Below are 27,046 nucleotides of genomic sequence, written 5' to 3'. Positions count from 1 at the left end.
GTTCACAACGAGGCCGTGTGAATGAGCTGGTGGGATTTAAGGTGATGACCACGAGAAAAGGTTTTCCCACATTGTTCACACCAGTACGGCTTCTCTCCAGTGTGAATGCGCTGTTGTTTATTAAACGTACCACTATCAGAAAAAGTTTTCACACATGATAACAGCTGTACGGCTTCTCTCCAGTGTGAATGCGCTGGTGAGATTGAAGGCTACTACTACGAGAAAACGTTTTCCCCACATTGTTCACACCAGTACGGCTTCTCTCCAGTGTGAAGGCGTTGGTGAGCTTTAAGGTTACCACTATCAGAAAACGTTTTCCCACATTGATCACAGCAGTACGGCTTCTCTCCAGTGTGAATGCGTTGATGTCTTTTTAGGGAACTCTGCAGTGTGAAGCTGCCCCACATTGATCACAGCTGTACGCCTTCTCTCCAGTGTGAATGCGTTGATGTGTTTTTTAGGGCACTCTGCTGTGTGAAAGCTGCCCCACATGGAGCACAGCTGTACGGCTCTCTCTCCAGTGTGAATGCGCTGGTGAGATTGAAGGCTACTACTACGAGAAAGGTTTTTCCCACATTGTTCACACCAGTACGGCTTCTCTCCAGTGTGAATGCGCTGGTGTTTATTAAACGTACCACTATCAGAAAACGTTTTCCCACATTGATCACAGCAGTACGGCTTCTCTCCAGTGTGAATGCGTGATGTCTTTTTAGGGCACTCTTCTGTCTGAAAGCTGCCCCACATTGATCACACAGCTGTACGGCTTCTCTCCAATGTGAACTCTCTGATGATCTTTAAATTTCTTGATGTTGTGAAGGTTTTGTCACAGTGCTGACAGCGGTGATGTTTGACTCCTCTTCCTCTCCTTTTCTAAACAGAAAAACAGAGAGTGAGTTAGTGAGGTGCTATTTTAAACTAGAAACTATGTCCACATTTAGAGCATGTCTGTGGAATATTGTTTGACTGATTCCCTGCTTCCTGCTCATGCCTCTGCTTGGATATTTTTGCTGATGATCTTGCTTTTCCTCTAAGAGAAACTATGAGCAGCGGCTCTTGGATACTTATAAATCACTGGACTATACATTTTTTGTAGACATAGTAGGCTATGCCATATTTCAACATTTTTCTACATGAGCATGGCCTACAAGTAGCTCAAATATGTCCTACAGTGACTGTAGCTAAAGCTAATTAGCAGCAAGATGCCTCCTATCTATGACCGGCTGGCCTGCATTATCATCCAGGCAGAGCGCCTCTTCAACCCCTGTACTTAGTAGGACATAGCTGTGGAGAACTGCAAAATAAGCAACAAAATTCAACCCCCAACAACCTGGTGTGCAACTGGATAACAGATTTGCTGCTCTGCTGACCGGTGATCTGATGACCGGGACTGCGTCTTATCGCCACACAGCAGGGTAAAGACTGAGAGCAATTCAAAAAGTAAAAAACTAACAACTGGGCCTCAAACCCTGATTGTGGGTGACTCTGCTGTAAAAGATTAAAAAAACAGTAAAAACACCAAAATACTTCCCAAAGACATGGTGTCTGACTTGACCCAAAGAATCCCAGATATCATGGCAGCACACCCAACTGTGAAGAACATTATTCTGCATATAGGGTCACATGATGTTGTAAAGCAACAGTCTGAATTGCAGAAACTGGACTTTATGGAACTGCTGGACACAGTCAGCTCCCTAAAAGCAGACATGCTTATCAGTGGCCCCATATCTATCTATCTAACTATCCCGCCAGTGAGAAGAGGAGCTGAGAGATTCAGCCGATTGTTGGCACTAAACAAATTGCTTTCAACAGAATGTACCGTCCATTCTCTGCAGTTCATTGACAATTTTAACATTTTCTGGGAGCGCAGACATCTTTGTAAAGCAGATAGACTTTCCCTTAACAACCCAGGAGTAAAGCTGTTCACCTCCCATCCACTCTACTTTCAGCGCTACACATCTGCTCCCTCTACCAAAGGACACGAGACAAGACAAACCTAAACAAGAGGAAGACATAAAGTGCGGCAGTGATCCACCACAGCCCCCACCTGTGCAAAGATTTGACCGTGGGAGACCACAGAGCAGAGACACAAAACCTCAACTCCCCTTTTTACCCATCCAGCACCCCTCAAACCCCCTTACCAACCCTGAACCCTCTGAGAAATCATCGCTGTCTCCACTTACCTTTTCCCCTCTTTCCCCCATCCCCATGTTGGGGTTCACTGACAAGATGAAGCACACTGGAGCAGCTCCTCTGCCAGGAGGTCGGCAAACTCCTTCCCCCCAGATTGATAAGAACGCTTGTGTGCAAAATCCAGCAAGCATTAACTGATATGTGCCGGGTCCGGGGTGCAGGCCTAGTGACACTCATGACTCTTTCCAAGACAAGCCTGGTGATTCAATTCTTCCTCAATTTATGTTGTGATAGGTAATAGAAAAAGAATGGGGAATCAGCACTTAACTGCAAACTTAGCAAATTTAGCATCCATTCCTCGTCAGCTACAGCCTGTCCCAAAAATGGACGCACACTAAACACTAGCCTTACTAAACGTCAGGTCTTTGGCAGGAAAATCATTTTAATCATGCTTTTATTATCAATCACAATCTAGATTTTATGTTTTAAACTGAAACTGGTTAGACCATAACAACAGCACTGCTGGTCTCATCGAGTCAGCTCCCCCTAACTTCAGTTTTATGAGTGAGAATAGAGTGAATAAGAAAGGAGGTGGAGTCGCCATTTTGTTTAATGACTCATTCCACTGTAAGCAACTATGTTATGGAAACATTTCTTCTTTTGAATATGTGGCTCTTCAGTTAAGATCTTCCCCTCAAGCGATGTTTTTAAATATCTACAGGCCACCTAAATATTGTGCAACCTTCATTGATGACTTCACTGAACTGCTGTCTATAATCTGTATTAACTATTGTGTATTGTACTATCATTGCGGGTCATACACTGTGGCCAGGGCTGCCGTACAAGGTGCCATCTGCTCATCAGATAAACATTCACACATTCACTCGGGGTTCAGTGTCTTGCCCAAGGACACTTCGACAATGACTGCAGGGGCAGGGATCGAACCACCAACCTTCCGATTGGAAGGCAACCGCTCTACAACTGAGCCACAGCCGCCCCTGAACATTTCCAAGATTGTGGTGACTGACGTTGCTCTCTCAGATCATTCCTGTGTTTTCTTTAACGGCTCTATCTCTGTGCCCAAAAGTGTCCAAACAAAGATAATCAGAAAACGGTATATCACTGAAAACACCAGTGAAACATTTATTCAGCTTTTCTCCTCCACACCAGTCCTCTCTGGGCTCTCAGTCACTGAGCTTGTAGATAATTTCAACTGTAAAATAACAAATGTAATTGATGGCATTGCTCCCACTAAGGTCAAAGTTGTCTCTGGTAAGAAAAGATCTCCATGGAGAAACGTCCTTCTGGTGAGAACAGAAAAAAGAGAGTGTAGGAAAGCTGAACCAAGGTGGCGAAAAACAAATCTCCTGGTCCATTATAACACCTATAAAGAGAGACTTCGCATTTATAATTTGGAACTGAGGAATGCAAGAAGGTCCTTCTTCTCTGATATTATCTCTAGAAACAATAATAATTCACGTGCTTTGTTTGCTACTGTTGATAGGTTAACAAACCCTCCAGTACCAGTAGCATCTGAACTTTTATCTACCAAGGCCTGCAATGACTTTGCCTCCTTCTTCAAAGACAAAATTCAGAAGATTAGACAAACAGTCAGTGCCTCCATATCAAGTTCAGGATTTGTGTTGTCACAGTGTTCAAGCAAAACTAGTTCCAATATGACAGAATTTCATACGATCAACAATAAAAACCCGGAGGACATTATACAACATCTGAAAACCTCCTCCTGTTGCCTTGATATTCTTCCAACGGGTGTTTTCAAAAAATGTCTTGAATGGTTTGGCTTCCGATCTTCTACAGATTGTGAACTTTTCTCTTCTTTCAGGTATCTTTTCACAGGCCCTGAAAACTGCAGTAATCAAGGCTCTCTTAAAAAAGAACAATCTAGACACATCTCTAATGAGCAACTATAGGCCGATATTAAACCTTCCGGTTTTAAGTAAAATCATTGAAAAAGCTTTTTTTTTTTTTATAAACAACTCAACTATTTCTTGTCACTAAACAACAGTTTTGATACCTTTCAGACAGATTTCCGACCAAACCACACCACTGAGACGGCTCTTGTCAAAGTCTTTGATGACATCCACCTTAACACAGATAGTGGCTAAATTTCAGTTTTACCGTACGTACACACCGCCACCGACTGAGCTGCAAAAAAGCTCTGGCCGCCCCGCCAAGGACGCTTTTAAAAGTACGGGAAGCTTTGTGACGCTTTGGCCGCTCTGACGTCAGACGGCGTTCTCTGTTCGGCCGGGAGAAGCACACGCAGCCACGGCCAATACACTGACACTAGAAACCTTTATACATAATGACAGAAGTTGTATTGTAAATTGGTCGCAACGGAGTCTTTTAGCAGTTAGCTCGCTCGTTAGCCCCTGAGCCATAGCGGCGTGCAAGCAGAACGAGCAGCCGCCGGACTAACCTAGTGACCCGGACTAACCTAGTGACCCAGACTAACCTAGTGACCCGTGCAGGACTTCACTGTGAGCGGATGTGACCGGCAGGTAACGTTAACTTGTCCCTATGTACAAACAACGTTATATTATAAACGAAAGAAAAAACAGCAACGTTGATTGTTAGCTTGTCCTCAGAATTAATGTTTTGGTAAGAACGAAAGTTTACATCATATGTTTCTCCGGGATCAGCCAGCGCGAAGGACGTCTATATTCCGATTGGCGGCTGGCGTTAGCTCATTACCATAAAGTTGAAAAATTTCAACTTTCAGATTGACGCTCAACATGCTCAAAACGCGACGCCGACAGATTTGCCGCTCCTTGCAGCTGAGAGAAGCTTCAAGTATGTGAGATCAAGTTCAAGTAAGATCAAGTATTACTTGATCTCAGTGCTGCATTTGACACGGTGGACAACAACATATTAATAGACCGATTGGAAAACTGGGTTGGCCTTTCTGGCTCCGTACTAAACTGGTTTGAATCCTACTTACAGAATAGGGATTACTTTGTGTCAGTAGGTAATAATTATACATCTGAGCGTACAAATATGGCGTGCGGAGTTCCCCAAGGCTCCATTCTGGGGCCTCTTCTGTTTAACATCTACATGCTTCCACTGGCTCAGATTATGGAGAACGACAAAATAAGTTACCATAGTTATGCGGACGACACACAAATTTACATAACCTTATCGCCAGGGGACTATAGTCCAATACAAAAACTGACTAAGTGCATCAAACAAATTAACGACTGGATGTGCCAGAACTTTCTGAAATTAAATGAAGGAAAAACTGAGGTGGTTGTTTTTGGAGCAAAAGAGGAACGATTAAAAGTCTGCGCTCAGCTTCAAACAACAATGTTAAAAACAACAGACAAAGCCAGAAATCTTGGTGTAGTCATGGACTCTGACCTGAACTTTAACAGCCACATTAAGACAATTACAAAGTCAGCCTACTATCACCTTAAGAACATATCAAGGGTTAAAGGACTTATGCGTCAACAGGATTTGGAAAAACTTGTCCATGCTTTCATATCTCACCAACAGACCCCAGAATGTTCGATCAGGCTCCAACTGCTCCACGTCCATCACACTCAACACTGGTGTACCACAGGGCTGTGTGCTGAGCCCGTTTCTCTACTCCCTCTTCACCTCCGACTGCAAGCCTGTGTACGAATCTAATTCCATCATCAAGTTTGCGGACGACACTACGGTGATTGGTCTCATCAGCAACAACGATGAGACTGCCTACAGGGAAGAGATCCAGCACCTGGCCACATGGTGCACTGAAAATAACCAGCTCCTCAACACCACCAAAACCAAGGAGCTCATCGTGGACTTCAGAAAAGAGCCAAGAGGCACGCACGACACCATCCACATCGATGGAATGGCTGTTGAGCGTGTCTCCAGTTTCAAGTTTCTGGGGATCCACATCTCGGCGGACATGTCCTGGTCAACCAACACCTCCTGCCTGGTCAAGAAGGCTCACCAGCGCCTCTTCTTCCTGAGGACACTGAGGAAGAATCACCTTTCCTCGACTATCCTGGTGAACTTCTATCGCTGTGCAATAGAAAGCATCCTGACAAACTGTGCAACAGTGTGGTATGGGAGCTGTTCTGTGGCAGAGCGCAAGGCACTGCAGCGGGTGGTGAAAACCGCCCAGCGCATCACCGGGACTCCACTACCTGCCATTGAGCACATCCAGAAGAAACGCTGTCTGCATCGAGCTCGCAGCATCCTGAAGGACTCCTCTCACCCAGCCCACAGACTGTTTTCTCTCCTGCCCTCCGGCAGGCGTTTCAGGGTCCTCCGGACCAGGACCAGCAGACTAAAGAACAGTTTTTTCCCCAGAGCTGTCTCTTTATTGAACTCTAATCCTCATTGATTCCACTCCCCTCATATACTGACAGACTCTCTTCTCCCTCCTCACACCTGCCTCCATTTTGTTATCTGTAATATTAAAATGTTCAGCTGCACTGACTGTTACTATAGTAACAACTGTTTACATCGGCATCTTTTTGCACTACTTACATTTCAATTTGCACTGCTGACTGTTTATTTACAGTACCAATTGTTTACATTTACATCTGCACTACCGTACTTTAACTGTAATATGCAATTACTTTCCACTGCACTTTAATTCGGATAGCTTCTGCCCAAACTTTACTTTATTTGTACCACCTCATTTTAGCCTAACTTATTATAGCTATCTGTAAAATTCTGTCAATAATAATAATAGCCGCCTGTATATATATATTTATAGTACATACTCACCTGTAAAATCTGTAAACCATTAGTATATTATGCTATTTGCACATATCTGTAAAAATTTGGAATTATAGTAATATCCACAAAATTCCTAGCTGTAAATCTTGCTCACAATACTTGTTATCTATATTTTGTATTCATAGGACAAACCCATCTGTAAAACTCTGTTTATAATAGTATTTTTTTCTATATTTTTCATTACATATTCATGTCTTGACATGATGGAACCATTGTATATATCCTGCACTTACTGCTATTGCACTTCTGGTTAGACCCAAACTGCATTTCGTTGCCTTGTACCTGTACCTGTGTAATGACAATAAAGTTGAATCTAATCTAATCTAATCTATATTCAGTAGACTTGACTACTGTAACAGGGTCTTTACAGGTCTCCCTAAAAAATCAATCAGACAGCTGCAGCTGATTCAGAACGCTGCTGCTCGAGTCCTCACTAAGACCAAGAGACTAGATCACATCCCTCCAGTCCTCACTAAGACCAAGAGACTGGATCACATCACTCCAGTCCTCACTAAGACCAAGAGACTGGATCACATCACTCCAGTTCTAAAGTCTTTACACTGGCTTCCTGTGCCTCAAAGAATTGAGTTGAAAGTACTCTTGCTAGTTTATAAATCCCTTAACGGTTTAGGGTCAAAATACATTTCTGATCTGCTACTACACTATGACCCCCCAGACCTCTCAGGTCATCTGGGACAGGTCTGCTTTCTGTCCCCAGAATCAGGAATAAACGGGGGGAGCATTCAGTTTCTGTGCTCCTCATTTCTGGAAAAAAACTCCCAGAAACCTGCAAATCCGCTACTACTCTCAGTTATATTATGATATCAGAGGGCGGAGTTTAATGACTACCGGTTCTTCTTTGAGGAATTACGGTATAATATATAATCCTAAAAGACATTTGTGAAACCTCTTTGTGCTTTCATTAATATTGAGATTAGATTTCTGGGAGTCTTCAGTCTGGAGTAACCTCTTTCCTTCACTCACCTCTTCCTTCTTCCTCTTGCTCCCTCGCTCCTCTGAGTCTCCCGAGGCCTCCCTGACACCTTTCCTCTTGCCCTCCTCCTCCTCCTCTTCCTCCTCCTCGTGTTTCTGCATGTACTCGGTGATCAGGTCCAGGTCCAGGTGGTCTTGCGGCTCCCATGTGTTCTCCTCACTGGAAAGGTGAGTGCAGACAGAAGAACCTCCTCACACTTTGTTTTTAGACAATCCATTCTCACTCTAATTCATCATTCCTATTAGTCCTTTTTCTATTTCTAAGGTTATTGGGGGTCTGCAACTTAGAGTCAAAATACCAAACCTTCAACTTTGAGGACGTGACACAATGCTGACATTTATTTGCAATATGTAAATAAATTATATATATCCGGACCAAGAACACCAAGTATTAATATTATAGACTCATACTTACTCTGAGAACCCCTTCCATTTCAGCAGAAACTCTACTCTTCCCTTCACCACTCTGCGGTCCAAAACCTTCTCCACCACATACTCCTCCTTCTCCATCTTCACTGCTGCTGCAGTCTGCTCCTTGTCCTCCTCCTTCACTGTTGCAGGTTGCTCCTCCTCTTCCTCCTTCACTGTTGCAGGTTGCTCCTCCTCTTCCTCCTTCACTGCCACTGCCGCTGCAGGCTGCTCCTCCTCCTCCTCCTTCACTGCTGCAGGTTGCTCCTCCTCCTCCTCTCCTGCTATGGTGGCCAGCTTGCCGTCTGCTGAGGACTCCTTTGGTAGACCCAAGGGGGAAACATGCAGAGATAATGATACAAGGGTTAGAAGAACTAATGGGAGGTGTGAGTGAATTCTAGCTGACCATGTTTTACTAGATTCAGATCTTCTGTTTGAATGGAGAGAATGCGAGGGCTGATGAGGGGACCAGTCCATAGGACTTCAGAGTGTCAGGTATCTCCTGCATTCAAACTGAAAGAACTACTACAATGTAAGCCACCAAAGTCATTAAGTGGAGCTCCACGCTACATGCACAGTAGCCAGGATTTTCTTTTTTTGTTTCTTCTCTCTGTGTTTTTAGGAAGTGGTTGAGTGATGTAACGCAAGTCTTTTTTTTTTGCAGATGTGAATAGAAGACCAGTTTCATCAAGTAGAATATGTTGTTAACATAGTTACATTCTCTGCAAATCTTTCCTCAGAAGCTCCAACTCTGCCTTTTAATATAATTGTACAGTAAGGCCATTCGGTCAGTAGGGGGAGCTGCAGTTGGTGCCGTTTCATTTTGGATGAAGTTCGAGATCAACAACAGGTGGGCTGTTTACGGTAGAAAGAATACAGCTACGGCCAAAAGGTACGCAAAAATTCTGCTAAATCTAACTAATATAATGACATTTTTGTTATACTTTCAGCCGGGAAAACACGTTCCGTTCTCGTGGAGTTGTAATTCAAATCCCCATCTGTTTCCTGAACTGAACTACTCGTTTTGGTGCCTAAATTTAACTGTTTTGTCACCGTAGCTGTATCCCTGCCTCAACCACTGTTAAAGCGCCATTCTGACAATATGTACTTAGATCACTTTCTAAATGAAAGCTTTAAATAGCGTGTTAAACATCGGCCCGTAAAATATGCCGCAACGTTCTCTCTAAAAGGGCTAACGTCAAGGTTTCATGGTAATCACAATGATTTAAAAAATATTTACTTTTAACACCAAAGGTGCAATTTTATGCCGCCCTCTCTTTACTTCCTACTTCCATTTTCAATTAAGATTTTTGTAAACTTACCACAGATGATTTGACAAAGTAATGACTGGGAATATGGCAGCTTTCAGCATGTCTCACATGTGCTCTTGGTCATCATGGAAGTTGAGAGATTTGAAAAATACTAACATATAAAACATTTTAAATAAGATAAAATCCTTAATTAATCCCACGTTGGGAACATTTTCAGTGACACTGCATCAAAGGGAAAGTGCAATGACAAACGCATCAGTTAAAATGAAAGAATAAAGCAGTTAAAACAGTTAAGGACAAAGACAGAATGTTTAATAACGTTTTCACAGTATTGCAGGAGTTATTGATATCGCATAATAAGGTGTAGATAGATTCAGGTTACAGGCGTTTAATTTGCATCATACAAAACCCTAATATGACAACATACCTGACTCTTTTCATTTGTTGACAGGTTTATACACACACACACACACACACACACACACACACACACACACACACACACACACACACACACACACACACACACACCACTGTAGTATGATGTCCTTCATCTGGGCATTGCCTTCTCTCACAACTCCTGCCCACGTCTCCTGATCTTCCACTAAACATCATGCCAACATAAAACTGACAAACTATGTGAAAGCTATCAACAAATAATGCTCTTTTGTGAGGATGTAGTATTTTTAGTATTGTATATACTATTGTTTTGCAATGAACACGGCGTATTCCTGACAAATATGTAGAAGATGGTGGATGTTCTTAACAAGAACCACTTATCTAATGAGGGATAACTAGTGAAACAAACCAGCAAACACACAACAACCAACAGTTTACCAAAGTCACCCTTACTTTAAACATGAAACAGAAAAGTAACAATCAAATTAATTGTGATATTGATCTCAAAGTCAAATGAGTTTCAAGATGTCCATCAAACGCGTGTAGGTTTACGGTCAATTTATCTTCAACAAAACGTAAAACAAAGTTACGTGACTGTCAGTAGTTAGCCAACAAAAACGGTCACCATCTAATAACTGATGTTTTATGACCGCTGGCACTCCGAACCGTTTTAAAATTAATTGTTAACCAGATTTAACGTTCATGCCGAGTGTAGAGAAACTAACCAGTCTTACTAACCTGTTTTACAGAGCTAGATAGTGCCATTTGGTGATAAGCGGGTAAAAATAAAACCTTCTGAACACAACGTATTAAGTACGACCGTTAGCAGGCAATTAGCCGCCCCTGGACTTCACCTTTTAAAAATAAGATTTAACGTTAGCTAGCTAGTTACAGATTAGCTAACGCTATATTCCGAATTTACCTTGCCATTTGATTCGATAACAAGTCTTCAGCTTCATGTTCCCAGTTGAGGTTTCACTTCCATTTAAGCCAACAAAAGAAAACTAACCGATACAAGCAGAGTATGACTGAGGTATGACATTCGGTTACCTAGCAACAACGTTAACGGATATCGGGTAACGTTCAATTGTGCCTAACGTTAACGTTAGATAACGCTTATGGCCTGTGTAACGTTATGGTTGGTAGCTAGCTAGTCAAATTAGTAGCTACATTTGGTAGAATAGGGGTATTTTAATTTCTAAATGAACGTAAAAGGGCGGCTAGTGCGATGTTAGCCCGATCTTAAGGCTTTAAAGTTACTTTAAACCATGACATGGCGTAGCTAACTTAGCTAGTAGCTAAAACATCTTGTTATTTGTCAGATGAACACCAACTTCCACATGCAAAAGCGTCAAAATGTTGTTTTAGCCAGCGTTAGCTGCGTTAAGATGACAGAGTGCTTACCATGGAGTTTAACAGCAACGAAGCAGTCGTCCCTCCTAACCCTTCGTAGACTGGCCTAGCTAGCTCCGTGTTGTTGTAGCTTAGCTAGCTCCGTGTTGCTGTAGCTTAGCTAGCTCCGTGTTGCTGTAGCTTAGCTAGCTCCGTGTTGTTGTAGCCTAGCTAGCTCCGTGTAGCTGTAGCTTAGCTAGCTCCGTGTTGCTGTAGCTTAGCTAGCTCCGTGTTGCTGTAGCTTAGCTAGCTCCGTGTTGCTGTAGCTTAGCTAGCTCCGTGTTGCTGTAGCTTAGCTAGCTCCGTGTTGCTGTAGCTTAGCTAGCTCCGTGTTGCTGTAGCTTAGCTAGCTCCGTGTTGATGTAGGTTAGCTAGCTCCGTGTTGATGTAGCTTAGCTAGCTCCGTGTTGCTGTAGCTTAGCTAGCTCCGTGTTGCTGTAGCTTAGCTAGCTCCGTGTTGCTGTAGCTTAGCTAGCTCCGTGTTGTTGTAGCTTAGCTAGCTCCGTGTTGTTGTAGCTTAGCTAGCTCCGTGTTGATGTAGGTTAGCTAGCTCCGTGTTGCTGTAGCTTAGCTAGCTCCGTGTAGTTGTAGCTTAGCTAGCTCCGTGTTGATGTAGCTTAGCTAGCTCCGTGTTGTTGTAGCTTAGCTAGCTCCATGTATTTGTGGGCTAACGTTAGCTTCATGTAATGTAGAATAAGCTGTAGCTTAGCTCTCTAAACTTTCCAGTAGCTAGCCTAAGACGTGGGAACGTGATGAATATGTTATTAGAGCTGAAAGGAAGAGTGCGACTTGCTGAAGTTCAGTGTCCACCCTGCTGTTGAACGGGTAAATATGACCAGCTGGAACGGTACTCACCACCGGAGACTCTGCGGTGCGTTCAGGTACACAATCAGACGCAGGACAGCAGAAACGTTACAGTTGTGTTCCTATTGTGAGTCCAAAGCGAGCAAAACTCTGTACGGACGATTTATATCTCCATAGCAACAACAACAACCCGTCCACCATGAGAAGAGGAGTGTGCTCCACGTGTGTTTACGTTTCAGGAGACAGCTTGTCCCGTCCTATTCTGCCTTACTCCGCTATGATGGCTTACCATTGCATTCTTTCTGCAGCCCTAACCAATCACACTCCTCATGCCTTAACGTAACCAATCCGACCAACGAAGGCAGCGTGTACTAGCCAATCAGAGGCAGAGGGGGGCGGGACATAACGTCGCCATCTTCGGACACACACACACACACACACACAACACACACACACACACACACACACACACACACACACACACACACACTTTTGTACTAAACCGACATTCCAACATTACTATTGTTCCATAGTGTAGCCAGGTTGTGATCAGCCTCCAACATTACCTGCAAAAACATAGCAGCTCCAGGTGGATCATACTTAAATCCTTTCAGCGATGTCCTGGTTCAGGGATAAAGAGAAGAAGATAGATATCAGATGCACTGACACTCAGTAATAATTAGTCTTTGGCTGGAGATGATTATTGACTTCACGCAGAGAAATGACAACACAACCGCACTGGAACTCTTTTATTAAAAAAAATATTATTTCTAATGTCCAACCATGACTGTAACACTCCCATCTACTAAGCCAACATGTCGTGTAATAACAACATAAACTCCATGTTTAAGTGTTGCTGCAGCAGTAGTCCCTTCAGTGTAGTGGTCCACATGTACCGGTTGGAAACAGGTTCTGTTAAATTCCTGCATGAATGGGACCAGCGCCGTCTGCTGGCGTCACCTCACATCGCTGCAGGGCTGAAAGTTATGAATTCTGGATATGAATATATAAATATGCAGGTAACTGTTATTGAATGCGATGTTTACTTCTATGTGTAAAATGTGATGTTAAATGAAGATGTCCAGTGTTGATGTAGGAGCTGTATTCTGGTGGTGAAGATATATTTGATAAACTGGATTTCTACTCTAGGAATGCCTTTTAGGAGTTGAGGATTTTATTTCATTTATTTGACATTTTACTGTGAAATAGAAAAAGCTTTATAAACCATTCTTGTTCTACTTCTGTTAAAAATAACGATTCCACTCTACGATCCCAGTTAAGGAGCCTGAAAGCCAGAACATCCAGACTTAAAACCAGTTTTTATCCACAGGCCGTCAGGCTGTTGAATGACTCAGTCTACTGACATTTTTACTCACAATCTAATCACTGTCTGCACTACACTGGGAATGTTTGCATTTGTTCAGTGCATATGCTTTTTATGTTTTTAATGTCTTGCTGCTGCACGCAATTTTATACCTGAATCTTTTAAATATATTGTGTGTATATTGTGTACATTTTTATATTGTGGGAAACGTTGCAAACTTAAGAATTTCATTGCATGGTGTAAAATCTGTGCATATGACAAATAAATATATTGAAATCTTGAAAAGTAGTTAATAAAAACCAGCTCCTGATAACTGCTGTGGGCTGGTGTCTCTGTCCAAGATGTCAACGTGCTGTCCTGATCCGGTCTGGTGTCCCTAGATGCAGACGCAGTTTCACACACACACAACACAGCGAGGCTGTCCCGTAGAGGACGTCTCACACAACCCAGACCTGATCCTCCAACTCCAGAGGAGGAGAGACCTCATCGAAATCAAAATGTTTACCACTGCTGAAAAGTGTTGAGAATTAAAATTCCTCAATGAATCCAAAGTGGTGTAACCTGAACTATTGGTGTCTGATTAATAAATGAAAATAGGAAACTCATACTTTGTGTTGTGACAATTATTGATCACATTATCTCTACTTAAGTTTTTAAAACCATCAGATTTAGGGTGGTTCCACCAACGTTCCACATAGTACCAGACATAAGAGAACATCAGAGGAGGAAGATCTTCAGATTGGTTTCAGCTTTTAGAAAATGAAGTCAAAATGAGAATTGTTGACTTTATTCTCCATATTTCAACATTATTCCTGATATTTAGAATACACTCAAATTTAGAGTTCACAGAACTCAAACATTACTTTGTAACAGATTACACACAAATATGTTTTTAAAAATGTTAAGTATACATGAAATAAAAATTACATTTACAGTTGCCTTAAATTATTTTAATGTTATCTTATAATTATTGATATCCCTCAACTTATAATTAGGGAGTAATTCACTCAAAATTTTCAATATTTTTCAACTCATATAATGTGGTAAATACAATCAAAATTAATTCTAAACTGCAATTCTGATGTCGGCCCACCACACAATTATAATAAGCTAATAATGTTAGAAAACATGAAAGAGACAATTTAACAACTTTTATTATTTGACACAATGTGCTTTTCAAAAGGCACGAATCAAAGGAGCTCATTTAAAACAAAGTGCTTGTCCTAAATTAAAACAAAAGAAGATTTAGACTTTCATTTCTTTCAACTTTATTCTCAAAATGCAAAAAACAACAACTTCTATCTCTGATTTATTGTTTTATGTCTGGCACTAATACTGAAAGTTCAACTTTATTCTCAACAATAAAGATCATCCTCGACTGAAATCCAACTTAAATGAAGCTGGAGTTAGAGTCTTGTCTACATGACCTGCTGCTGTGTAGACTGGAGTTAGAGTCTGGTCTACATGACCTGCTGCTGTGTAGACTGGAGTTGGAGTCTGGTCTACATGACCTGCTGCTGTGTAGACTGGAGTTGGAGTCTGGTCTACATGACCTGCTGCTGTGTAGACTGGAGTTAGAGTCTGGTCTACATGACCTGCTGCTGTGTAGACTGGAGTTAGAGTCTGGTCTACATGACCTGCTGCTGTGTAGACTGGAGTTAGAGTCTGGTCTACATGACCTGCTGCTGTGTAGACTGGAGTTAGAGTCTGGTCTACATGACCTGCTGCTGTGTAGACTGGAGTTGGAGTCTGGTCTACATGACCTGCTGCTGTGTAGACTGGAGTTAGAGTCTGGTCTACATGAACTGCTGCTGTGTAGACTGGAGTTAGAGTCTGGTCTACATGAACTGCTGCTGTGCGAACTGGAGTTAGAATCTGGTCTACATGACCTGCTGCTGTGCAGACTGGAGTTAGAGTCTGGTCTACATGACTTGCTGCTGTGTAGACTGGAGTTAGAGTCTGGTCTAATTGACCTGCTGCCGTGTAGACTTGAGTTAGAGTCTGGTCTACATGACCTGCTGCTGTGTAGACTGGAGTTAGAGTCTGGTCTACATGACCTGCTGCTGTGTAGACTGGAGTTAGAGTCTGGTCTACATGAACTGCTGCTGTGCGGACTGGAGTTAGAATCTGGTCTACATGACCTGCTGCTGTGCAGACTGGAGTTAGAGTCTGGTCTACATGACCAGCTGCTGTGTAGACTTGAGTTAGAGTTGTGGTCCTTCTTTTGGTGTTATTGTGTTCACCTAAACAATAAACTGAACTGGACTGATAACACCCATGACCTCTACAAGAAGGGCCAAAGTCCTCCATCTGCTGAGGAGACTCAGGTCCTTTGGAGTGTGCAGGACTCTCCTCAGGACCTTCTATGACTCTGTGGTGGCCTCTGCCATCCTTTATGCTGTGGTCTGCTGGAGGGGGGGCAGCTCGGACCGGGACAGGAGCAGACTCAATAGACTGATCAGGAGAGCGAGCTCTGTCCTGGACTGTCCTCTGGACCCCGTAGAGACAGTAGGGGAGAGGAGGATGTTAGCCAAGCTGACATCCATCATGGACAACACCTCGCACCCCCCACATGACACTGTGGGGTCCCTGAGCAGCTCCTTCAGCAGCAGACTGACCCCCCCCCCCCTCACCCCGGTGTTAGAGGTACCGCAGGTCCTTCATCCCGGCCACGGTCAGACTCTACAACACCTGCACCGCCTGATAGTGTCGTAGTTCCTGTTCCTGTTTTTCATTTACTCCACACACTCTGGATATCTTTACTATCTGTATTTATATTTTTTTTTTTTTCAGTTACAAGTACTTACTTTTTCAATATTATTATGGTTACCTACTTTTGCTAAACTATTTTAATTACATATTCAATTTAATTTAATTTAACGTCACTCACTCACACTGCAATATTGTTTTCCTGTACCATGGCAACCGCACTTTACCAAACCTTTAGTTGATGTCACTTACATTCAGCCCCCCCCCGTTGTTGTGTGTTTACTTGTGTATTTGTTTGTTTTTGCTCTTATTGTAATAAAATGCTGCTGTAACAAGGGAATTTCCCTGCTGTGGGATGAATAAAGTATTATCTAATCTAATCTAATCTAATCTAATCTAATCTAATCTCATCTAATCTAGTCTAATGTAATAAGTAACACTTCAAAAATAATTTTAGAAAAATCTCCAGAATCTTTCCACTAAAGTGAAAAGGCTGTTGCTGTGATTCAGTTAGTTTGGTGGTGGGCGTGGCAGCAGGACAGGAACTCTGTCTCATCACTCCTTAGTGTTGGGATCCATCTAGTGGTGGTTCTGGGTCCCAGCACCAGTTAGTGGTCTACATGGAGGCCTGTTCTGCTGCTGCAGTGGAGCAGGGAGTCATGGAGACCAGCTGGGACATGAGGACGGCCGTCAGCTCTCAGATGTTCAGAGTTTAAATTAAGACCCCGCACTCATCAGTTATTGTTGTTGGACTCTTTCAGAGAGATTATACAACATATTTAAACAATAATGTCAACTTCCACCATAGAAAACTAAAGTTGTTGTTATTGTCAGACGTTCCCCGCTAGAAGAAGCTCTGCAGAACATCTAGAGATGAAAACAGGAAGAAGGTCTCAGGTGCTACGGCAGGCCGTTTAACATTTAATCACACCACACTCCTATCTGTAGTTACATTTAGATATTAATAATAGCATTTCTCCTGGTCAAAGGGATATTCTAACTAGTCAGAATGGTAATTAAAGATATGCACAATAACATTCTTACTGGTAGAAATTGTTTTTCAAGATATCTCCAACTTTAATTAGTCAAAACTACATTTAAATCCTTAAATAGTACAAGTGGCTGTTTTAATATTTAGTAGCTAGACTGGATATTTATTGCAGATATCTGTATTTAATTCTTCCTAGTGAGAAAGAACTTTCTAGATATCTGAACTAGATTTGATTAGACCATGTCCCCATCCTGTTGTGTAGACCAGTTTTTATTAAAGACCAGCAGTGCTGACAAAGCTCTGCTTCCTGAACATTTCCTCTAGTGATGAAGTCACTGCTTCCTCAGGCCTTGTGTTCAACACCTGCTTTATTTTACACTTTTTATTCTACAATCACATATTTACACATTTCTTTGACTCATAAACCATCTTACAGAATTCATGAAACAATAAAAAATGGCCAAAGTGACCAGTAATTATCCAAAAGACTTTTCCCACAAGATAGAACCATCCATTAACTTTTTCTACCCGGTATAACAAGGACACATACTGTGTTCTGGAGACATTATGGGATGGAATAGGCCTCACTCTTAAATGAAGCTTCATCACACAATCAAATATTCAGCTATATGTTTTCTGGGGCTGCTCATCAAATATTAATAAATGTGGATGTTTTGCATCATTTGTTTGCAAATGAACTCAAACTTCATCTTGACATATTTGGTGTCTTTAGAAACTGATTTCTTCTGGAAGTTATGATAAATGTCTGTGGGTTTAACAGAGGTTTAAATAGATCGTCTACATAACGTGTGTCATGATGCATCAAATTAATGTGTTGATGATGTCATCAGATACATATAATACAACCTGGTAACTATGAAGTGTAAATCAATCAACACAGGAAATAGAAATAAATCAATAAATGAAATAAGTGAGAGGAGAATGATATTCAAAATACTATCTACGACTCCCCCCCCCCCCCCACCCAAATAGGGCCCCAGAAGGTGATTGCTGCCTGTGGCTATCAGACTATATAACTCCTCCTCAAGCATTACACACTTAGAGAGTCACAACTGGACTAATAACACACACGTCTACATCTGAATCTCAATATTCTTGGACAGTTATGTCTAATAATTACTCAGTTCCATGTGCAATATCTATTTATTCACTGATGCCACTCATGTTCACGCTGTACTTTATGTTCCTACTGTACTCTATATTTACACTATACTTCAATAGCATTTAGCAACAGAATCTTTCAACCATGGCCGTATCTACCATTAAAGGACACGGAGGTCCAGATCTCCTCTGTATTGCCCTCACCCCCCACCCCCCCACCCCCCCCCAAAAAGAGATGAAACTGCCTAAATAAAACTTGTACAACACCAAGATACGACTTGTTCCTCTGTCTGATCATCTTGTGTGGGTGTGTGGGGGGGGGGACTGAGTAGGAGGTGAAGTGGATGTTGCCGTGGTAACTATCCAGTACATGACCATCACCATTGTTTTTGGGTATAGTGTCAACAAACAGCTTTTCTTTCTAGTGACTACAGCCGGTACTTAACAGACAAATTAGTGTATATAACTAGTAGAAATTTACTTTTCAATGCTATTAATCTCCAGACATCTGACAAAAAGCTCCCTCACTGTCGCGCTGCATATAAACAGTGCAGTGGCCGTTGATGCCATCCCATATTAATGTAATGTTAGCTAGTTTCACTTGGATGAATGTTAACGTTACCTTATATGGTGTGCTAGCTGGGTAATTGTATGATTAATGTTGTTATCTTAACATTATGAGAGAACAGTAACCTTTAATGTAACCATACGCTGTTACTATATAAATAGATCAACTGAGTTGTGTTTAATGTCTTCACTGAGACAATCTGAAATGAAGAGACTACTTCAGACAAAGCTTTCCCTTGGGAAGGGACGAGATGGACAAGATCATGATGAGACCCAAAGAAAAAGGAAGGCACTGTATTCTCACAAAGTATAAAGTATTCTGGTTCTGATTAGTTTACTCTGACAGGAGAGATGATCAGAGGGGCAGAGTTTTTACCACCATCATTATTACCAGTATGGAAGAATGGGAAGAGTTTCTCAGTGAAGGAGCAGCCAGTAAAGGAGTAGATAAGAGCTGCAGCATCTACGTCATAAAAGGAGACCAGACCCTCCTCATAGTCCACAAACACCCCCACCTTCTGAGGAGGACACTTCACAGAGAGAAGGACTGGAGGGTCAGCAAGAGCTTTGGATTCATTTCCATTTCTCAACCATATCGTCCAGTAACCATCCTCAGTGTGATGTCTCCCTTCCTGTTGACCGACTCTCTGGCCACTCCTAAAGTCCATTTAGTCTTTCTTTTAACTTGGACCTCAAAGTGAAATCAGCCTGAAGAGAAACTCGGTTTTCCTAAAACACTAGTATGATTAGAAAACTTGTTTTAGCTTTTTGGAATTGTCTTCCATACATCACCATGATTCACTTGTTTCCCATCATCAGACAGGATGAGTTCAGGATGTGCTGGATCAGGATCAAGAGTCACATCCACTGCCTACTGCTGGACCCTCTTCAGCTCGGCTTCAACCAGCTTCTTCATCTCTTGATGAGCTGAGCTGGAGGATCCTTAAGAAACTTGAGGCTTTGTCCAAATCCCTCAAATAGTTTTTGTAAATCCTCAGCCGTCGTGTCGAACGGTGTGACAGTTACTGAGGCGTCGTATCGCTCTCGTTTGGTTGAGGGCTAACTCCTTTTATACCTTCCCCTCAGTAACCCCCCCGTCCCCGTCCTTTTATACCTTCCCCTCAGTAAACCGGAGGCGAGGCCAGAGGCCTTTTCTGATTTTTACCCCAGACGTCCCCCACTAACGGACTCTTGTCCCCCTAACCCTAACCCTGTATATTTTAAGCGCTGCCCGAGGGGATCTTTCCACTGATCCAGTGGTGGTGACCAGCAGAGAGGATGGGGAATGCCCCCCCACTAGGAGATAACAGGAGGTCTGACTGTCAATGTCGGTCCCCGCCGGGCTGCAACTCGCCCAGGGGGTTAAAGAGGAGTCTTAACTACCCTCACGGGGGGAAACTTCTGCCCTCGGAAAGCTGAGGGGTGAGAGAGAGAAATTAAATGACTAAAATCAAGGAATAAAAGTCTTTTGGTCTCCTAGCTCACAACAAGCTCAGGTAGTTTTATTATTTAGTGAATAATCAAAAAACAAGTACAGAATACAGAAATAATCTTTTCCCTTTCTGCCCTAAAAGCAGAGTATCAAAATCAGAGAATAGAAAAAACCTGATAAGTGGGTATGCGCTGAAGAGAGTCCACATCAACTCATATTTATAGTCAAAGTCAAGACAATTCAGTTGGACTGGTCGTCGTGGTTACCCACTGTGGTCTGTCCCATAAAATCCACTGAAGAGGATTTCTGAAGTGTTCTCCAGCTGTTTGCTGTTCAAATCCCAATCTTTTATTTGAGGTCCTGTGGTCCGGTGCTGTTCTGGGTCCAGTCCATTGCCTTCTGAGATCTGTCGAGGAATAACGCTGTTTGCTCTTTATCTTCCCTTTTTACATCTTTCTTAGAACACACACATCTCTAACTTTCCTCACATACACACACATTTTCAGAGACACACATCTCTGCTCTACACACACATTTCCCTTCCTGCTCTGGGCGTGTCCTAACATCTCCCTCTCACTTCCCTTATTCTCTACACACACATTTCATCACATGCTTATTCATAATCACATTTAAAATCATAACATCCTTCATTCTGTCGTCTGGTTATAATCATATTTTAGTTGATTACATTATAATTGTTACACCAAATACATCACATTCTTTACTTCTACTTAACCAGTTACATAATCATCTGAAAAGTACCTAATTATTTCTATTGGTTACTATAAAGGTTATACTCATTTGTGTTATTTGTTGGAAAATACCTCGCAGTTACAAGACTCAATAGTCACTGTCTGCACATCTGTCCCTTGAGTTGTAGAGGACAGAGCGGGACAGCTCACATGAGGCTCGTTGGAGACGAGCTGCTCCTCGCCTGTAAAGGGGACGAGAGCCGGGGGCGGGGGACAGAATCCGCTCCCAAGTCGGACAGTTTCCTGATGTTTCCGCAGCCTTCAGGCTGGACAGGAAGTGACCGGAACACTGTGGTCCGATAATAAAATGTTATCAGACCCATATATCAGCTGGTCCACAGTCTATAGTTGTTTTTATTACGACAGAGTAGCTCTCTTTCTGAGTCTCAGAACTGAGTCCACTACGGTTCAATAGTAACTCCAGGTACTTGGACTTCACTCGACTATTAAATAATGTACAGCATTTAATAACTAAAATAATGTAAAAAAATAAGGAGAAATTAATATTATTATATCTGGTGGAGATACGCTGCTCTATACATGCTAAAAGTAGTGATTATTTACATGGAGTCTGGTGGAGATATGCTGCTCTATACAAGCTAAAAGTAGTGATTATTTACATGGAGTCTGGTGGAGATATGCTGCTCTTTCACACTTTTCATGAACAAGCTTCTTGCTTCCTGCTTCTTACAGTGCAGACGCTTTGCTGCTTGCTCCTGCCTCTGCTTGCATATTTTTGCTGATAATCTTGCTTTTCCTCTGAGAGAAACTATGAGCAGCGGCTCTGGATACTTATAAATCACTGGACTATACATTTTTTGTAGACATAGTAGGCTATTGCCATATTTTAACATTTTTCTGCGTGAGCGTGGCCTACCAATAGCTCAAGCCTGTCCTACAGTGATTGTAGCTAAAGCTAATTAGCAGCAAGATGCCTCCTTTCTCCTAGAAGACTACTACAAACTCCTTCAGAAGATTGCACTTCTGGAAACCAGGTTCACCTACTAGAAGTGAATGTGGAAGTTAACGGATCTTGTGGAAATGACACCACTTTACCATGGACCCATAACAATGGACAGAAGCATGCTAACACACGGCTAATTAACACCAACAAGACTACAAAGAAACAGGAGGGTGGAACTGGTAATAAATCAACAAGTGGCGGTCCTCCCTGGAACTCGTCTGGTGCGAAGCCGAAGACTAAATCATTTTCCTGGGAAATGGGAGGACGACTAACGGGCCGGGCACAGCGCCCTGAGATTTGTGATATGACCGGCTGGCCTGCATTATCATCTGGGCAGAGCGCCTCTTCAACCCTGTACCTAGTAGGACACAGCCGTGGACAGCTGCAAAAGGGAAAAAAAGCAACAAAATGCCCCCCAACAACCTGGTGTGCAACTGGATAACAGATTTGCTCCTCTGCGAATAAGCACTTAACTGCAAACTTAGCAAATTTAGCATCCATTCCTCATCAGCTACAGCCTGTCCCAAAAAATGAAAACACACTAACACTAGCCTTACTAAACGTAAGGTCTTTGGCAGGAAAATCATTTTTAATCAATGATTTTATTACTAAGCACAATCTAGATTTTATGTTTTTAACTGAAACCTGGTTAGACTATAATAACAGCGCTGCTGTTCTCATCGAGTCAGCTCCCCCTAACTTCAGTTTTATGAGTGAGAATAGAGTGAATAAGAAAGGAGGTGGAGTCGCTATTTTGTTTAATGACTCATTCCACTGTACGAAAATATGTTATGGAAATTTTGTTTCTTTTGAATATGTTGCTCTTCAATTAAGATCTTCCCCTCAAGCGATATTTCTAAATATCTACAGGCCACCTAAATATTGTGCAACCTTCATTGATGACTTCACTGAACTGCTGTCTATAATCTGTATTAACTTTGATTGTGTAATCATTGCGGGTGATTTTAACATTCATGTTGACAACCACCAGGACAGGGGGACCAAAGAACTGTGTTGTGTTTTTGAGAACTATGGACTGACTCAGCATGTGACAGAGCCCACCCACAATAAGGGACACACTCTGGACTTGATTGTCTCAAAGGGTCTGAACATTTCCAAGGTTGTGGTGACTGACGTTGCTCTCTCTGATCATTCCTGTGTTTTCTTTAACGGCACTATCTCTGTGCCCAAAAGTGTCCAAACAAAGATAATCAGAAAACGGTATATCACTGAAAACACCAGTGAAACATTTATTCAGCTTTTCTCCTCCACACCAGCCCTCTCTGGGCTATCAGTCAGTGAGCTTGTAGATAATTTCAACTGTAAAATTACAAATGTTATTGATGCCATTGCTCCCACTAAGGTCAAAGTTGTCTCTGGTAAGAAAAGATCTCCATGGAGAAATGTCCTACTGGTGAGAACAGAAAAAGAGAGTGTAGGAAAGCTGAACGAAGGTGGCGAAAAACAAATCTCCTGGTCCATTATAACACCTATAAAGAGAGACTTCGCATTTTAATTTGGAACTGAGGAATGCAAGAAGGTCCTTCTTCTCTGATATTATCTCTAGAAACAATAATAATTCACGTGCTTTGTTTGCTACTGTTGATAGGTTAACAAACCCTCCAGTACCAGTAGCATCTGAACTCTTATCTACCAAGGCCTGCAATGACTTTGCCTCCTTCTTCAAAGACAAAATTCAGAAGATTAGACAAACAGTCAGTGCCTCCATATCAAGTTCAGGATATGTGTTGTCACAGTGTTCAAGCAAAACTAGTTCCAATATGACAGAATTTCACACGATCAACCATACAAACCTGGAGGACATTATTCAACATCTGAAAACCTCGACCTGTTGCCTTGATGTTCTACCAACGGGACTTTTCAAAAATGTTTCCAATTGTTTGACTTCTGATCTTCTACAGATTGTGAACACATCTCTTCTTTCAGGTATCTTTCCACAGGCCCTGAAAACTGCAGTAATCAAGCCACTCTTAAAAAAGAAACAACTAGACAAGTCACTAATGAGCAACTATAGGCCGATATTAAACCTTCCATTTTAAGTAAAATCATTGAAAAAGTAGTCTTTCAACAACTCAACCAGTTCTTGTCACTAAGCAACAGTTTTGATACCTTTCAGTCGGGTTTCCGACCACACCACAGCACTGAAACGGCTCTTGTCAAAGTCTTTAATGACATCCACATTAACACAGATAATGGCAAAATTTCAATCTAGTATTACTTGATCTCAGTGCTGCATTTGACACGGTCGACCATGACATATTACTAGACCGATTGGAAAAACTGCGTTGGCCTTTCTGGCTCAGTACTAAACTGGTTTGAATCCTACCTAAAGAATAGGGATTACTTTGTGTCAATAGGTAATTATGCATCTGAGCGTACAAATATGACGTGCGGAGTTCCGCAAGGCTCCATTCTGGGGCCTCTTCTGTTTAACATCTACATGCTTTCATTGGCTCAGATTATGGAGAAAAACAAAATAGGTTACCATAGTTATGCGGATGACACACAAATCTACATAACCTTATCGCCAGGGGACTATAGTCAAATACAAAAACTGACTAACTGCATCAAACAAATTAACGACTGGATGTGCCAGAACTTTCTGAAATTAAATGAAGGAAAAACTGAGGTAGTTGTTTTTGGAAAAAAAGAGGAACGATTAAAGTCTGCGCTCAGCTTCAAACAACAATGTTAAAAACAACAGACAAAGCAGCAGAAATCTTGGTGTAGTCATGGACTCAGACCTGAACTTTAACAGCCACATTAAGACAATTACAAAGTCAGCCTACTATCACCTAAAGAACATATCAAGGGTTAAAGGACTTAGTGTCAACAGGACTTGGAAAAACTGGTCCATGCTTTCATCTTCAGTAGAGTTGACTACTGTAACGGGGTCTTTACAGGTCTCCCTAAAAAATCAATCAGACAGCTGCAGCTGATTCAGAACGCTGCTGCTCGAGTCCTCACTAAGACCAAGAGACTGGATCACATCACTCCAGTCCTCACTAAGACCAAGAGAATGGATCACATCACTCCAGTTCTGAAGTCTTTACACTGGCTTCCTGTGTCTCAAAGATTGATTTCAAGTACTCTTGCTAGTTTATAAATCCCTTAACGGTTTAGGTCCAAAATACATTCTGATCTGCTACTACACTATGACCCCCCAGACCTCTCAGGTCATCTGGGACAGGTCTACTTTCTGTCCCCAGAGTCAGAACTAAACAGGGTGAAGCAGCTTTCAGTTTCTATGCTCCTCATATCTGGAATAAACTCCCAGAAACCTGCAGATCCGCTGCTACTCTCAGTTCTTTTAAATCAAGGCTGAAGACCTTTCTTTTTGATGCTGCCTTTTTTTAAATGACTGCTCATTTTTTAAATTTCTTATGCTGCACTGTAACTTTTATTCTTGTGTCTTTGTGTCCTAAGGTTCTATTTTGTTTTTAACTGTCTATTCATGTGTTTTATTAGTTTTAATGCTTATGATTTTTAACTGTTTTTACCTGTGTTTTATCTGTTTAACTGATTTTGTGTAAAGCACTTTGAATTGCCCTGTTGCTGAAATGTGCTATACAAATAAAGCTGCCTTGCCTTGCCTTGCCTTCAAAGCAGAGGGTTAAAACTATTTACATGAATGACAGGACTACCCCTTCAAAGGGAGGGAGCGTAATATGTAGTCGTAGCCAGGACAACATCCATGCTGTTCAGAAGATAGAGTTACTGCTGGTCAGCCTTCAATGTGGAGAGAAGATCAGAATATAACAACACAGCTATCAGGGCATGAGGAGGAGGAAACAGCTTGGCTCTGGAACATGTTCACAACGAGGCAGTGTGGATGTGCTGGTGTCTTTTAAGGGTACCACTCTGAGAAAAGGTTTTCCCACATTGTTCACACCAGTACGGCTTCTCTCCAGTGTGAATGCGCTGGTGTTTTTTAAGGTTATCACTCTGAGAAAGGTTTTCCCACATTGGTCACACCAGTACAGCTTCTCTCCAGTGTGAACGCGCTGGTGAGATTTAAGGTTATCACTCTGAGAAAAGGTTTTCCCACATTGGTCACACCAGTACGGCTTCTCTCCAGTGTGAATGCGTTGGTGAGATTTAAGACTAGCACTCTGAGAAAAGGTTCCCCCACATTGTTCACAGCTGTATGGCTTCTCTCCAGTGTGAATGCGTTGGTGAGATTTAAGACTAGCACTCCGAGAAAAGGTTCCCCCACATTGTTCACAGCTGTACGGCTTCTCTCCAGTGTGAATGCGTTGATGTATTTTTAGGGTACCATGCTGTGTGAAAGCTGCCCCACATTGTTCACAGCTGTACGGCTTCTCTCCAGTGTGAATGCATGATGTCTTTTTAGGTGACTCTGCTGTGTTGAAAGCTGCCCCCATTGTTCACAGCTGTACGGCTTCTCTCCAGTGTGAATGCGTTGATGTATTTTTAGGTGACTCTGCTTTGTGAAAGCTGCCCCACATGTTACACAGCTGTACGGCTTCTTCCAGTGTGAATGCGTTGATGTATTTTTAGGTGACTCTGCTGTGTGAAAGCTGCCCCACATTGATCACAGCTGTACGGCTTCTCTCCAGTGTGAACTCTCTGATGAATCTTAAAGATCCTGATGTTGTGAAGGTTTGTCACAGTCCTGACAGCGGTGTGTTGACCTCTTCCTCTTGTTTCTAGACAGAAAACAGAGAGTGAGGTAGTGAGGTGCCGCTGTAGAGATCTATCTTAACTAGAAACTATGTCCACATTAGAGATGTCTGTTTAACAGAGTTTGACTGATGCATTACCTTCCTATTATCTGCCAACATCCCCATTATGGAGTTGCATTATGGGAAATGTAACATCCGTGTTTGATAGTTTTTGATAAACTACTTTTGATCCTTCTCATTCTATGTCGGCCTCCCTTTTTATTGCCAGCCTTTAGCCAGGCGGTAACACATGGGGGATCATCCAGGATTTTTATTTTTATTTTACATTGCACTTGTATCTGTAGGGGTTATCGTGTTGGCTTTATGTTG

General features: G+C 42.1%; 1 pseudogene; it reads right to left on the bottom strand.

Annotated features, from left to right (window-relative positions):
- Positions 1-26,618, bottom strand: part of LOC116678053 (zinc finger protein 883-like) — a 43,640-nt pseudogene extending 17,022 nt beyond the window's left edge.
- Between the last annotated feature and the right edge of the window lie 428 nt (positions 26,619-27,046).

This window comes from Etheostoma spectabile, unplaced genomic scaffold (genome assembly GCF_008692095.1).
Source record: "Etheostoma spectabile isolate EspeVRDwgs_2016 unplaced genomic scaffold, UIUC_Espe_1.0 scaffold00006386, whole genome shotgun sequence".
Taxonomy (NCBI): Eukaryota; Metazoa; Chordata; class Actinopteri; order Perciformes; family Percidae; genus Etheostoma; species Etheostoma spectabile.
This window is presented reverse-complemented; position numbering and strand designations above follow the sequence as displayed.